Raw genomic sequence first — 15464 nt, 5'->3', positions numbered from 1 at the left:
CATCTTATAAAGCTAAAAAATATGGTACATGCAATTACAAAAGTATTCAGACCCAACTGCTGGTTTGAAAACTGAAAAACATTTTTTGTGGGACAACCTTTTTAAGTACTGAAGCAGTTTACTGATTTATTTATGCACATTTTAAGAGCAGCCTCAACTTTTTGATTTGTAAGTAAAGATGTTCCACAGCCTGCATAGACACGTGATGTGTCATTTATGCGGTTATTACAGTCACCACTACTATTTGAGAATATTATTTAATTTTACTGTAAAATGAATAGTAAAATTAAGAAAATAGGTCTTTAAATGAAGTTTAATTATATCATCTATCAACGTGCACGTCACATTTTTTGGAGAAAAGTTACTTGAATTTTGCCAAAATCATCTGACAGAATCAATTTTCACGCTTAACTCCTGTTAGAAACGTTGTTGCTGTGGAAACAGTTTCAGAAGCCATAAAGGCAGCACTCTCTCGCTGACACAAAATATTATTCAATTTGGATAACATTCAAACATGCATTTCTATACAAAAAATATATATCTTGAATTTAAAATTTAAATGTCAATAAGCTTCAGGCAATGTGGAAAAGAAAATATGTGTCAAAATTTTAAATATGGGAAACAGTTACTCATACGAATGAAAATGTGAAGACTGAAATGGAAAAGTTTCAAGCAAAACTAGAAGTAATTTAAATAATACGGTTAATGGCTTCTTGTGGGATTAGTAAAGACTTGTGGCAAGAAATTGATGAAATGTCCATGTTTGCACTCATTAATAAAGTAAACCGGATCATTATTATAAGTTTTATGTTCTCCGTGTTAAGTAGGTTATTTCTATTATTATAGACCCATTCATTAGAAATTTTAGCAAACTAGTTGCTCACTCAACATCCTTGCTATTACTGAAAACATTCAGTATGAGAGGACATACCTTCCTCTCTGTCATCTGAGTATGACTGCATCCACTGTACGCAAGCAGAGAATACTTATATAAATATATATATATATATATATATATATATATAGCATCTACAGAATAATTGTAAGTTAAGCAAGTCAATTTTGGACATGTACTGTGAACAGAACTGTTCAGAACCAGCAAATGCCTACTAGGGATGAGCGAACCCGAACTGTATAGTATTTTCATAAAAGTCGGGTTCGGTGTTCGTCGCTTTCTTGGCGCTTTTTGAAAGGCTGCAAAGCAGCCAATCAACAAGCGTCATACTACTTGCCCCAAGAGGCCGTCACAGCCATGCCTACTATTGGCATGGCTGTGATTGGCCAGAGCACCATGTCACCCAGCCTCTACTTAACCTGGAGTCACGTAGCGCCGCACGTCACTCTGCTCTGATCAGCATAGGGAGAGGTTGCAGCCGCGACGTTAGGGTGAGATTAGGCAGTGATTAACTCCTCCAAAGGACTTCATTCAGAGATCGATCTGCAGCTGTGGATGATTGAACTGCTGCTATTGAATTGCTCACTGTTTTTAGGCTGCCCAGAGCGTTTTTCAGTCACTTTTTTCTGGGGTGATCGGCGGCCATTTTGTGTCTTGTGGTGTGCCAGCACAAGCTGCCACCAAGTGCATTTAACCCTCAATGGTGTGGTTGTTTTTTGGCTAAATCCTACATCAGGGTGAAGCTGTCACACCAAGTGCATTTAACCAGCAATAGTCTGGTTATTTTTTGGCCATATACTACATCAGGGGCAAGCTGAGCCTGTCACCAAGTGCATTTAACCCTCAATGGTGTGGTTGTTTTTGGCTAAATCCTACATCAGGGTGAAGCTGTCACACCAAGTGCATTTAACCAGCAATAGTCTGTTTATTTTTTGGCCATATACTACATCAGGGGCAAGCTGAGCCTGTCACCAAGTGCATTTAACCCTCAGTAGTGTGGTTGGTCAAGCTGTCACACCAAGTGCATTTAACCATCAATAGTGTGGTTATTTTTTGGCCATATCCAAGTCTAATTCTGTCAGTAAACGTATACCTGTCACCCAGCACCTAAATACTAGGCCTCAAGTTTATATCCAGCTAAATCTGTCGTTACTGGTGTGGCTGGTCAAGTTATTTAGCGTCCGTCAAAGCACAGTTTTTGTTATGGGTTGAAATACAAATCCCAATTTAGCAATTTCCTAATTTAGTGGTTTCTGCTGTATCAGAGCTATTTTAAATCTATCCCTAAAAGGGTATATCAGATACAAGGTGCATATAGGGTCATTCTGAATAACTTCACACACACGCTACTGTGCATTTCCAAGTCGAATTCTGTCAGTAAACCTATACCTGTCACCCAGCGCCTAAATACTAGGCCTCAAATTTATATCCAGCTAAATCTGTCGTTACTGCTGTACTGTTGTGGCTGGTCAAGTTATTTAGTGTCCGTCAAAGCACAGTTTTTGTTCTGGGTTGAAATACAATTCCCAATTTAGCAATTTCCTAATTTAGTGATTTCTGCTGTATCAGGCCTACTTTAAATTTATCCCTAAAAGGGTATATCAGATTCAAGGTGCACATAGGGTCATTCTGAATAACTTCACACACACGCTACTGTGCATTTCCAAGTCGAATTCTGTCAGTAAACCTATACCTGTCACCCAGCGCCTAAATAATAGGCCTCAAATTTATAGTCAGCTAAATCTGTCGTTACTGGTGTGGCTGGTCAAGTTATTTAGTGTCCGTCAAAGCACATTTTTTGTTCTGGGTTGAAAAACAATTCCCAATTTAGCAATTTCCTAATTTAGTGGTTTCTGCTGTATCAGAGCTATTTTAAATCTATCCCTAAAAGGGTATATAAGATTCAAGGTGCACATAGGGTCATTCTGAATAACTTCACACACACGCTACTGTGCATTTCCAAGTCTAATTCTGTCAGTAAACCTATACCTGTCACACAGCGCCTAAATACTAGGCCTCAAATTTATATCCAGCTAAATCTGTCTTACTGCTGTACTGTTGTGGCTGGTCAAGCTATTTAGTGTCCGTCAAAGCACAGTTTTTGTTCTGGGTTGAAATACAATTCCCAATTTAGCAATTTCCTAATTTAGTGGTTTCTGCTGTATCAGAGCTATTTTAAATCTATCCCTAAAAGGGTATATCAGATTCAAGGTGCACATAGGGTCATTTTGAATAACTTCACACACACGCTACTGTGCATTTCCAAGTCGAATTCTGTCAGTAAACCTATACCTGTCACCCAGCGCCTAAATACTAGGCCTCAAATTTATATCCAGCTAAATCTGTCGTTACTGCTGTACTGTTGTGGCTGGTCAATTTATTTAGTGTCCGTCAAAGCACAGTTTTTGTTCTGGGTTGAAATACAATTCCCAATTTAGCAATTTCCTAATTTAGTGGTTTCTGCTGTATCAGAGCTATTTTAAATCTATCCCTAAAAGGATATATAAGATTCAAGGTGCACATAGGGTCATTCTGAATAACTTCACACACACGCTACTGTGCATTTCCAAATCTAATTCTGTCAGTAAACCTATACCTGTCACCCAGCGCCTAAATACTAGGCCTCAAATTTATATCCAGCTAAATCTGTCGTTACTGCTGTGCCTGTATTAGTGTAATACGGTACCTAAATAGATAGCCAGATAGCGTTAGGTGTCTGTAAAAAAAGGCCTGAATTTGAATTCAACACATTGGGCCAAATAATATTTTTGTTGTTGTGGTGAACGATAACAATGAGGAAAACATCTAGTAAGGGACGCGGACGTGGACATGGTCGTGGTGGTGTTAGTGGACCCTCTGGTGCTGGGAGAGGACGTGGCCGTTCTGCCACATCCACACGTCCTAGTGTACCAACTACCTCAGGTCCCAGTAGCCGCCAGAATTTACAGCGATATATGGTGGGGCCCAATGCCGTTCTAAGGATGGTAAGGCCTGAGCAGGTACAGGCATTAGTCAATTGGGTGGCCGACAGTGGATCCAGCACGTTCACATTATCTCCCACCCAGTCTTCTGCAGAAAGCGCACAGATGGCGCCTGAAAACCAAGCCCATCAGTCTGTCACATCACCCCCATGCATACCAGGGAAACTGTCTGAGCCTCAAGTTATGCAGCAGTCTCTTATGCTGTTTGAACACTCTGCTGGCAGGGTTTCCCAAGGGCATCCACCTAGCCCTTCCCCAGCGGTGGAAGACATAGAATGCACGGACGCACAACCACTTATGTTTCCTGATGATGAGGACATGGGAATACCACCTCAGCACGTCTCTGATGATGACGAAACACAGGTGCCAACTGCTGCGTCTTTCTGCAGTGTGCAGACTGAACAGGAGGTCAGGGAGGAAGACTGGGTGGAAGACGATGCAAGGGGACGATGAGGTCCTAGACCCCACATGGAATGAAGGTCGTGCCACTGACTTTCACAGTTCGGAAGAAGAGGCAATGGTGAGACCGAGCCAACAGCGTAGCAAAAGAGGGAGCAGTGGGCAAAAGCAGAACACCCGCCGCCAAGAGACTCCGCCTGCTACTGACCGCCGCCATCTGGGACCAAGCACCCCAAAGGCAGCTTCAAGGAGTTCCCTGGCATGGCACTTCTTCAAACAATGTGCTGACGACAAGACCCGAGTGGTTTGCACGCTGTGCCATCAGAGCCTTAAGCGAGGCATTAACTTTCTGAACCTTAGGACAACCTGCATGACCAGGCACCTGCATGCAAAGCATGAACTGCAGTGGAGTAAACACCTTAAAACCAAGGAAGTCACTCAGGCTCCCCCTGCTACCTCTTCTGCTGCTGCCGCCTCTGCCTCTTCTGCTGCTGCCACCTCGGCCTCTTCTGCTGCTGCCGCCTCGACCTCTTCCTCCGCCTCTGGAGGAACGTTGGCACCTGCCGCCCAGCAAACAGGGGATGTACCACCAACACCACCACCTCCGTCACCAAGCATCTCAACCATGTCACACGGCAGCGTTCAGCTCTCCATCTCACAAACATTTGAGAGAAAGCGTAAATTCCCACCTAGCCACCCTTGATCCCTGGCCCTGAATGCCAGCATTTCTAAACTACTGGCCTATGAAATGCTGTCATTTAGGCTGGTGGACACAGACAGCTTCAAACAGCTCATGTCGCTTGCTGTCCCACAGTATGTTGTTCCCAGCCGCCACTACTTCTCCAAGAGAGCCGTGCCTTCCCTGCACAATCAAGTATCCGATAAAATCAAGTGTGCACTGCGCAACGCCATCTGTAGCAAGGTCCACCTAACCACAGATACGTGGACCAGTAAGCACGGCCAGGGACGCTATATCTCCCTAACTGCACACTGGATAAATGTAGTGGCAGCTGGGCCCCAGGCGGAGAGCTGTTTGGCGGACGTCCTTCCGCCGCCAAGGATCGCAGGGCAACATTCTTTGCCTCCTGTTGCCACCTCCTCCTTCTCGGCTTCCTCCTCCTCTTCTTCCACCTGCTCATCCAGTCAGCCACACACCTTCACCACCAACTTCAGCACAGCCCGGGGTAAACGTCAGCAGGCCATTCTGAAACTCATATGTTTGGGGGACAGGCCCCACACCGCACAGGAGTTGTGGCGTGGTATAGAACAACAGACCGACGAGTGGTTGCTGCCGGTGAGCCTCAAGCCCGGCCTGGTGGTGTGCGATAATGGGCGAAATCTCATTGCAGCTCTCGGACTTGCCGGTTTGACGCACATCCCTTGCCTGGCGCATGTGCTGAATTTGGTGGTGCAGAAGTTCATTCACAACTACCCCGACATGTCAGAGCTGCTGCATAAAGTGCGGGCCGTCTGTTCGCGCTTCCGGCGTTCACATCCTGCCGCTGCTCGCCTGTCTGCGCTACAGCGTAACTTCGGCCTTCCCGCTCACCACCTCATATGCGACGTGCCCACCAGGTGGAACTCCACCTTGCACATGCTGGACAGACTGTGCGAGCAGCAGCAGGCCATAGTGGAGTTTCAGCTGCAGCACGCACGGGTCAGTCGCACTGCGGAACAGCACCACTTCACCACCAATGACTGGGCCTCCATGCGAGACCTGTGTGCCCTGTTGCGCTGTTTCGAGTACTCCACCAACATGGCCAGTGGCGATGACGCCGTTATCAGCGTTACAATACCACTTCTATGTCTCCTTGAGAAAACACTTAGGGCGATGATGGAAGAGGAGGTGGCCCAGGAGGAGGAGGAGGAGGAGGAAGAGGGGTCATTTTTAGCACTTTCAGGAAAGTCTCTTCGAAGTGACTCAGAGGGAGGTTTTTTGCAACAGCAGAGGCCAGGTACAAATGTGGCCAGCCAGGGCCCACTACTGGAGGACGAGGAAGACGAGGATGAGGAGGAGGTGGAGGAGGATGAGGATGAAGCATGGTCACAGCGGGGTGGCACCCAACGCAGCTCGGGCCCATCACTGGTGCGTGGCTGGGGGGAAAGGCAGGACGATGACGATACGCCTCCCACAGAGGACAGCTTGTCCTTACCCCTGGGCAGCCTGGCACACATGAGCGACTACATGCTGCAGTGCCTGCGCAATGACAGCAGAGTTGCCCACATTTTAACGTGTGCGGACTACTGGGTTGCCACCCTGCTGGATCCACAGTACAAAGACAATGTGCCCACCCTACTTGCTGCACTGGAGCGTGATAGGAAGATTCGCGAGTACAAGCGCACGTTGGTAGACGCGCTACTGAGAGCATTCCCAAATGTCACAGGGGAACAAGTGGAAGCCCAAGGCCAAGGCAGAGGAGGAGCAAGAGGTCGCCAAGGCAGCTGTGTCACGGCCAGCTCCTCTGAGGGCAGGGTTAGCATGGCAGAGATGTGGAAAAGTTTTGTCAACACGCCACAGCTAACTGCACCACCACCTGATACGCAACGTGTTAGCAGGAGGCAACATTTCACTAACATGGTGGAACAGTACGTGTGCACACCCCTCCACGTACTGACTGATGGTTCGGCCCCATTCAACTTCTGGGTCTCTAAATTGTCCACGTGGCCAGAGCTAGCCTTTTATGCCTTGGAGGTGCTGGCCTGCCCGGCGGCCAGCGTTTTGTCTGAACGTGTATTCAGCACGGCAGGGGGCGTCATTACAGACAAACGCAGCCGCCTGTCTACAGCCAATGTGGACAAGCTGACGTTCATAAAAATGAACCAGGCATGGATCCCACAGGACCTGTCCATCCCTTGTGCAGATTAGACATTAACTACCTCCCCTTAACCATATATTATTGTACTCCAGGGCACTTCCTCATTCAATCCTATTTTTATTTTCATTTTACCATTATATTGCGAGGCTACCCAAAGTTAAATGAACCTCTCCTCTGTCTGGGTGCCGGGGCCTAAATATATGCCAATGTTGGCTGACGTGAAGCCTGATTCTCTGCTATGACATGCAGACTAATTCTCTGCTGACATGAAGCCAGATTCTCTGTTACGGGACCTCTCTCCTCTGCCTGGGTGCTGGGCCTAAATATATGACAATGGACTGTTGCAGTGGTGGCTGACGTGAAGCCTGATTCTCTGCTATGACATGCAGACTGATTCTCTGCTGACATGAAGACAGATTCTCTGTTACGGGACCTCTCTCCTCTGCCTGGGTGCTGGGCCTAAATATATGACAATGGACTGTTGCAGTGGTGGCTGACGTGAAGCCTGATTCTCTGCTATGACATGCAGACTGATTCTCTGCTGACATGAAGACAGATTCTCTGTTACAGGACCTCTCTCCTCTGCCTGGGTGCTGGGCCTAAATATATGCCAATGGATTGTTGCAGTGGTGGCTGACGTGAAGCCTGATTCTCTGCTATGACATGCAGACTGATTCTCTGCTGACATGAAGCCAGATTCTCTGTTACGGGACCTCTCTCCTCTGCCTGGGTGCTGGGCCTAAATATATGACAATGGACTGTTGCAGTGGTGGCTGACGTGAAGCCAGATTCTCTGCTATGACATGCAGACTGATTCTCTGCTGACATGAAGCCAGATTCTCTGTTACGGGACCTCTCTCCTCTGCCTGGGTGCCGGGGCCTAAATATCTGAGAATGGACTGTTCCAGTGGTGGGTGACGTGAAGCCAGATTCTCTGCTATGGGACCTCTCTCCAATTGATATTGGTTAATTTTTATTTATTTTATTTCCCTATCCACATTTGTTTGCAGGGGATTTACCTACATGTTGCTGCCTTTTGCAGCCCTCTAGCCCTTTCCTGGGCTTTTTTACAGCCTTTTTAGTGCCGAAAAGTTCGGGTCCCCATTGAATTCAATGGGGTTCGGGTTCGGGACAAAGTTCGGATCGGGTTCGGATCCCGAACCCGAACATTTCCGGGAAGTTCGGCCGAACTTCTCGAACCCGAACATCCAGGTGTCCGCTTAACTCTAATGCCTACCCTTGGTCTACATGCCTAAAGTGTGGCCTTCAGGGCAATCATGCAGCCACGTCTAAGAGCAGTAGGTGACAGACAAGGATCAATTAATTATCCCAAACTGTACAATATAAATATGTAAATGCTTGTATAAGTATTTCCTAGAGGATACTTACTAAATTGCATATCTATCTAATCTCAGCAACATTTGATATAGGAATTCTCCTCATATTTGGGAATAGCTCACAGAGTAATCATATTACACATGTCAGTGCAAGTCTATGGAGAGGGAGGGGTGATCAAGAGTTGAGGAGACAGGCACAGCCAGAAAAACTTCTGGAGCTAAAAAGGAAGGTTAATTGCTTCATTCATAACTATGCAAGTCTGATAATGTCCTCAATGATCTCTATAATTGATTCTCTTTAATTTCCTCCCTGATCCTGGGGCTACATCTGAGTGAGTAAGAGAAGGTTAGGAAGCAAATTCTCCTCTTCTTGCTGTGTGCGGAGTATGGTAGCTAGTCTCCACCCACTATCTCTGGGAGATTTGCAAACTAGACATTCAGAATGCATACGGAAGAACTGCCCAAAAATGGCAGATATAAGTTGCATAACGGCCAGAAATAGTGTTATTCCTTATGTACACACTCTGTACTATTGATCAATGTAACGTTTGTTGAAAGGTTAGTGATGGTTTAATAACCTAAGATCCCACTGTTGAAGCATTTTACATATGCACCTTTGGACTTAGTAGTAAATAGTATCAGTTTCACCTATATATTATGCCATTTTGGACTGTGTTTAGCAAACTTTGAGAGATTCCCTAATGACTAACCACAATAGGAATTTCTGACATGACTTTTGAAGTCTGTCACTATGAAGAGGTAATAATAAAGGCATAAATAATGTTTATAACATCATTAAATCATTGATGGAAAATCACTGACAAAATTATTTGTTTTTATAATTTTGCTTTGCACTCGTGCCAGTGTTTTACCATGGTTGTATGTAGTCCTGCGTTTCAGAGCTTGCATCCTTCCACTACCTCAGCACTGGGATCCATAAATTATTGCTGACATATTTTACTTGTAGTTATTAAGAAAGTAAATCTATGAAGTGTTTCCGCGAAAACAATTTTTCTAGCATGTGCTTGCATCTGTGTTCTCAAGGGCATTACAAGTGCTTGGGACAGAGAGCCAGAAGGAAATAATCATACATTATATTGCCACATGCATAGATAGAGAAACTCTCTCAATTAGGTTACTGATACTAGAGGAACAGTCGTAGGAACACTAATTTGTCAACTTAAGCCGGTCTCTGATGCAGCACCTGTGCACAAAACAGGGGGCTTGTAAAGGAAATCCAGACTTATTGCAGCCACTTCATTTCTGAAAAATCTAAGTTTTACTTTGCACATACAGTAGATAGTAAAATAAGTAATAGATCAGCTACCAGCTGCCACCATTAAGAATTCTAATATATGGATGTGTTGCCTAGTTTAACAGATGGGACATCACCTTGACTAGAAAATGCATTTTTTAAAGTTAAAGCAGACCATGTAGATTGCAGGTATGTTATGACTGTATAATGTAATTCACAGTTTCTTGCCTATTTAAATCAATGCTGTAAATTGTACTCTATGGGGGAAACATGTTACATTTTATAAAAACTACTGTGTATCATTTAGATTTATTAAATCTGTGGACAAATTAAATTAATCATTAGTAGAGTTGAGCGAACACCTGGATGTTCGGGTTCGAGAAGTTCGGCCGAACTTCCCGGAAATGTTTGGGTTCAGAATCCGAACTTCGCCCCGAACTTCGCCCCGAACCCCATTGAAGTCAATGGGCACCCGAACTTTTCGGCACTAAAAAGGCTGTAAAACAGCCCAGGAAAGGGCTAGAGGGCAGCAAAAGGCAGCAAAATGTAGGTAAATCCCCTGCAAACAAATGTGGTTATGTAAATGAATCGAAATAAAAATAAAATAAATAAAAATTAACCAATATCAATTGGAGAGAGGTCCCATAGCAGAGAATCAGGCTTCATGTCACCCACCACTGGAACAGGCCACTGTCAGATATTTAGGCCCCAGCACCCAGACAGAGGAGAGAGGTTCCATTGCAGAGAATCAGGCTTCATGTCATAGCAGAGAATCAGGCTTCACGTCGCCCACCACTGGAACAGGCCATTGTCAGATATTTAGGCCCCAACTTCTACGTTTTCCCTTTAAGTGCTAGGATAAGGTGTGTTAATCAACAACTATCTACTACTAATGTCCTTTGGGACTTTTTAACACCTATTATTCCTGCACCTACCAATTGCCTAAGACTTAACTTTTAATACTTATTGAATAAAACTTTTGGTAATGCGCCGACATAGATTTGTGTTTTAAAATTTCCAGTATCACTGGCCTTTATTTGTCACTTATGACGTTTTGTCAGTAGTCTTAACTGACTTCATATAACTAGACACACTGTTGCCATAACAGGCTGCGCGCCTGCCTGTATTTGTTAGCGGCACTGTATCTAGTGTTCATTTGTATACATGGGCTCCAGTGATTGCTGCTTTAAAATTAGAGCCTCACGCTGCCCCCCGACATGTTTCGCCGTGTAACAGCGTCCTCAGGGGTTAGGGCAGTGTATGAGCGTGTTCGCCTCGTTTTGGGCTTATATGACCTCGGTAGATGACGTATTTACTATGCGTTTGCTTGGGGGCGTGGTGCCAGCCTTTGCTGGGCTGCTGATTGGGTAGATGGTGGGGCTCGGCTCTATGACACTCTGGCCTCGCCCCTTGACGTCAGTTGTGTACGATTCCTCTGCTCGCTATTGGTGCGGGTCATCATTCCGTGCCGCGCTTGTTAGTGACGTGGGAGCTCTTTCAGCTTCTGTGTTACTGTGCATGTTTTCCGTCTTTACTCGCAATCGAGATTTTCGATTGCGCATGCCCACGGACTTCGGCTCCAGCAATATCGCAACACGTCTATTCCTCAGATGATCCCTACCACGGCCTGTCAGCTATGTTGTTTTTGCACTGCGCTCTTTGTCTCTTTATTCACCAACGGCAGAGACTATTTCCCAGCAGGTATCCCCCAGGTTTTTACCATATTTTCTACTTCATATTGCGTTTATTCTCCAGGATTAATAGTTGGATTATTATTTCTTCAATTAGGTACATGTTTTTCAGTTAGATACATCTCCCCTAGTCTTTCCATATGTTTTCATACTTTTCTAAATTTTAATATGTAATACTGGACTTGTTTTTGCTAGTTGTCCAGTCTATTGGGGAAGAGGGGGGACAAGGGGAATAAGGAGACTCAAGGGTAAGGTTTATGAGCTAGTTACTTCATTTGGTTTATTTCCAGTTGTTATGCCCATATGTCTGTGTACACGACTCCACACTAGACATAATGTCCTCTGTGCTGTTCCAAGTTTTCTTGTTGATTGAGTATATCTTACCCTCATCTTGAATTACTTTCTGCCTAGCTCTTTAATTATCCTTTTGATTATTTTCATCTCCTTAGATTGATGTTTCCTATTTTTTCCCTTTTATTGTCCCTGATAGATCAACAAGACCTTACTTGAATTTCCAACTTTTACCATAGAATTATTGTTATTCTATTTTTCTATTTCTTATCTTACCTTTAGGAATATTTTAATTATTTAGGTCTAGCCCAAATGAGGCTGCTCTTTATTCTACTGATGCTATATCGTCCATTCTACTCTATAGTTTTTCTTATATTGTTTTTATTTCTTTTATTCTCAGGTAAGAATGACATCTACAGGAAGGACGAGTACGTGAACCCCTCATTCAGGCCGTTTGGAGATAGACTATTCAGTAAGTAAATCCATTTGGTTTCCTCTTGTTGAAGTCTTTTATCTATATCCCCTTTTCGTGGGCCTGTTTTCACCTTCATCACTCCCCAAACTTTAATATTCGTATTGCTACCTTTATGCTTCTCTCTCATGTGTCTGGCCAGGCTGGTATCCTCTCCTGTACTGATACTGCTCAGGTGTTTCGATATTCACCTCCTCAACTCCTGGATGGTCTTTCCAACGTATAATTTTGGACATTCACAGCTGATGATATAAACTACTCCCTTTGACTTGCAGTTGATGTAATCCCTGATTTCATAATTTTTCCCGTCCACCGGATTGATAAATGTTTTCGTAACTTTCATCTTACCGCAGAAAATACAGTCCCCACACGGATATGATCCATTGTGGGACAGCCAGGTAGTTTTTTTGTCAGTTCCATGAGGTTGATAGTGGCTGTGGACTAGTTTTTCTTTCAGATTCTGTCCTCTTCTGTATGTAATGGCGGGATATTTTGGTATCACTCGTTGTAGATCGACATCAGTTTGCAGTATATGCCAGTGTCGTTTTAAGATTTGTTGTATAGCTCTATGTTCAGTATCGTATGTTCCTATACATCGTATAATTTTTTCTCCCTCTTTTGTTTTTTTATTATCCGTCAAAAGATCAAGTCTTTCGGTCTTCCTGGCCCTATTATAGGCCCGATGTAGGCATTTCTTGGAATACCCTCTCTCATAGAAACGTGAGTATAAAGTTTTACACTCTTTTTGGAATGCTTCCTCGGTGGAGCAGTTCCGCCTGGCTCTAAGATACTGCCCCACCGGGATTCCTTTCTTGAGGGGGTCAGGATGGAAGCTCTGCCAATGTAACAGATTATTTGTTGATGTTACTTTACGATGTATCTCAGTTTGGATTCTGCCGTCAGGTTGCAGGTTAATCTTAAGGTCCAGGAAATTCAATGTGCTCCTATGTATTTCGGCTGTAATGCAAATAATTAATAAAACAAAGATAAACCTAACTGCGGAACATACAAGTCTTATACAAAAAGGCCTCTCCTTCACCCCAGCACCGGCATTCAACCGCTTCCTGTGGGTGAAGGACATCAACCTGTTTGCTAGAAAGCTAGCCTTACACAAGGAGTTTAACTCCAGTGAACAAGTAGAAAGTAACATTCAGCGACGAGAGAGAGAAGCGGTTGAGACACTCGAGTGTCTACTGAGGGAAGGAGAAGGCGAACTAGTAACTCCAACCCCACCATTCAGTACACTAACCCCTAAGTCCAAATTTACCCCCCCCCCCCCTGTTTGGTAAATATGCAAATATTCAAACCTTTGTCGATGTGGTAACCAGAGATCTACAAAAAATGAAAGCTCCAAAAAGGAATAAATACAGTAACTTGAGCATAGAAGAGCAGAGAGCCATGAAAGATCTAATGGAAAATGAGAATCTGGTTATAAAACCTTCTGATAAGGGAGGGAATATAGTACTATTAGAAAGGAATGACTATGAGCGAATGGTAATGGATCTTCTGAATGAGAGAAATACATATAGGGAGCTAAAATCAGACCCCACAGAAAAATATGTGTTAGAGCTAAAAAAACTACTGAAAAGTGGCAAGGATCGTAATCTAATAACCAAGGAAGAATACAAAGTCATGTACAGGCCGAGACCAACCAGAGCAACATTCTATGCTATCCCAAAAGTCCACAAGCAAAGAGAACCGATTCCAGGGAGACCTATCGTCTCTGGTAATCAAAGCCTATGTGAAAGTATAAGCGAGTATGTGGAACAGGTAATCTCCATTTTGTTAAAACCTTGCCTTCGTATCTCAAGGATACCAAGGATACTGTCGTCAGGTTGCAGGAAATCCAGGTTAATTCACATACATTAGTAGCTAGCCTCGATGTCGAAGCACTCTATACGAGCATCCAACATCACCTGGGTATACAAGCAATTCAATATTATTTAAATACAAAGGGAACACAGTATCACGAGCACAATATTTTTGTTACTGCACTATTAAAATTTCTGTTGGAGCACAATTATTTCTTATTTAATGGGAAATATTATTTACAGGTCACCGGCACCGCTATGGGCACGATTTGTGCACCAAGTTATGCAAATTTATTTTTAGGGTGGTGGGAAGATCGTATAGTTTTCACGGACACAATGGAGAAGTACACGCAGCACATATTATTTTGGGGTCGTTATATAGACGATATTTTAATTTTTTGGGATGCCACTGAAGCACAATTTCATGAGCTTGTATACCAGTTGAACGACAATAAAGTAGGCATGAGGTTTACAGCCGAAATACATAGGAGCACATTGAATTTCCTGGACCTTAAGATTAACCTGCAACCTGACGGCAGAATCCAAACTGAGATGCATCGTAAAGTAACATCAACAAATAATCTGTTACATTGGCAGAGCTTCCATCCTGACCCCCTCAAGAAAGGAATCCCGGTGGGGCAGTATCTTAGAGCCAGGCGGAACTGCTCCACCGAGGAAGCATTCCAAAAAGAGTGTAAAACTTTATACTCACGTTTCTATGAGAGAGGGTATTCCAAGAAATGCCTACATCGGGCCTATAATAGGGCCAGGAAGACCGAAAGACTTGATCTTTTGACGGATAATAAAAAAACAAAAGAGGGAGAAAAAATTATACGATGTATAGGAACATACGATACTGAACATAGAGCTATACAACAAATCTTAAAACGACACTGACATATACTGCAAACTGATGTCGATCTACAACGAGTGATACCAAAATATCCCGCCATTACATACAGAAGAGGACAGAATCTGAAAGAAAAACTAGTCCACAGCCACTATCAACCTCATGGAACTGACAAAAAAACTACCTGGCTGTCCCACAATGGATCATATCCGTGTGGGGACTGTATTTTCTGCAGTAAGATGAAAGTTACGAAAACATTTATCAATCCGGTGGACGGGAAAAATTATGAAATCAGGGATTACATCAACTGCAAGTCAAAGGGAGTAGTTTATATCATCAGCTGTGAATGTCCAAAATTATACGTTGGAAAGACCATCCAGGAGTTGAGGAATATCGAAACACCTGAGCAGTATCAGTACAGGAGAGGATACCAGCCTGGCCAGACACATGAGAGAGAAGCATAAAGGTAGCAATACGAATATTAAAGTTTGGGGAGTGATGAAGGTGAAAACAGGCCCACGAAAAGGGGATATAGATAAAAGACTTCAACAAGAGGAAACCAAATGGATTTACTTACTGAATAGTCTATCTCCAAACGGCCTGAATGAGGGGTTTACGTACTCGTCCTTCCTGTAGATGTCATTCTTACCTGAGAATAAAAGAAAT

This window comes from Bufo gargarizans, chromosome 1, assembly GCF_014858855.1.
Source record: "Bufo gargarizans isolate SCDJY-AF-19 chromosome 1, ASM1485885v1, whole genome shotgun sequence".
NCBI classification, from domain to species: Eukaryota; Metazoa; Chordata; class Amphibia; order Anura; family Bufonidae; genus Bufo; species Bufo gargarizans.
This window is presented reverse-complemented; position numbering follows the sequence as displayed.